At 38.3% G+C, this 1381-nt stretch overlaps 1 long non-coding RNA gene across 1 annotated transcript; it reads left to right on the top strand.

Annotated features, from left to right (window-relative positions):
- Positions 1 to 752: 752 nt before the first annotated feature.
- LOC109531326 (uncharacterized) lies at positions 753 to 1315 on the top strand. Its single transcript, XR_002171151.1, has 2 exons — positions 753 to 1054; positions 1154 to 1315. It is a non-coding gene; the product is annotated as an uncharacterized LOC109531326 (long non-coding RNA).
- Positions 1316 to 1381: the final 66 nt, after the last annotated feature.

The following is a 1381-nucleotide window of genomic DNA, read 5'->3' as shown; positions in this document are numbered from 1 at the left end:
ATCTTTCCATGAAGAGGCAACAAAATGTACAGACAATAGCACAGGGCCAAAGCTAGTGCCTTGAGGTACATCCTGACAGTCAATACTCTACCACGCTTATATATAGGTATAAACAAAAATGTAATCTTGAGATTGTTACTTTTTCTTGTAAAATTAGGACTAATTGTTTTTTTTTTTTGCCAGACACACCCACACACACAAACTTATTTTCGTGAAATCCTTAAAATTATACAAATTTCAAGAAATTGAACTTTCACTTAAATTTAATTCTTACTTTTATTTTATAAAACACCACCTTTTTCATCCAAAAGGGACTTTTGGCATCAAAAATAACTACGGAATGTATTTTTTGCACACTTGGACTTTGAAACTACCCTGACGTATGTGGCATTACGTTTACATTTTACATTACCGAATTTAGGGGTCACCAACGTGATGCCCGTGGGCACCAAGTAGCCCGTGAGGACCACATGAGTAGCCCGCCAGTGCTGTAACATTGTGATTTACTCGTAGAAATTAGGATTGAAAAAATGCAAACATAATTGTTAAAAATGACACATGCTCATACTACTAAAAGTTAATTTGGACAAATGTGTTATTTACATATATATATTATAACGTATATCAATTTGGGAGCCCCTCACACAATCAGTACACATGAAGTGGCTCTTACTCTCAAAAAGGTTGGTGACCTTCGACTGAAAACATTCAAGACATTCAAATGAGTCTTTGTGGTTTTCTTGTGGACCGTTTCCTCTTATTGAAAAAGCCCTCCGATAAGAAATCGTGAGGTGACATCTTTCGTGATGCAAGTACATGTGGACCAACAGGAAGTTGTGACTGCTGCCTTTCGACTCTGATGGGAAGCGTGCTTGTTTTGGTCGTTGGCTTTCCCATATATAAAGGAGCTTATGTGCCGCTCTGTGGAGTTTCATGAGCCATGGAGAAAAGTGTGTTAGTACTCCTGTTGTGTCTTCAGGCCTTCCTGTTCATCCCCGCGTTAGACGCGGCCGACGCCGCGCCTTGGTTGACGGGCATTCGGCAACGAAATCCGGTAAGAAGCTCGGCATTGGTGCTTGAACATGTCAGTGAATTGTAGTATAGGGAAAAAGGTGATCTTTTTTTTTTGTTTGTTTGTTTGTTTTGATAAAAGGGAAGAGCCAAACCAAAAAGAAGACCATGGTTTGGATATAATCGATACTGTTACCTGAGACCAGGAGCATGCTCTCTGTTGGTAAAGGTATGAAGATATTCTTGAAGTTGTCTTGTACCAAGGAGTATTGGAGCGCACTGAAAAGAAAAAAAACAACACATCGTGAGAAGATCGGAAAAAAAAAAAAAAAAAAAAATCATATAAAGGATTTTTTGAAAAAAAATGCTA

This window comes from Hippocampus comes, unplaced genomic scaffold, assembly GCF_001891065.2.
Source record: "Hippocampus comes isolate QL1 unplaced genomic scaffold, H_comes_QL1_v1.1 scaffold113, whole genome shotgun sequence".
Taxonomy (NCBI): domain Eukaryota; kingdom Metazoa; phylum Chordata; class Actinopteri; order Syngnathiformes; family Syngnathidae; genus Hippocampus; species Hippocampus comes.
This window is presented reverse-complemented; position numbering and strand designations above follow the sequence as displayed.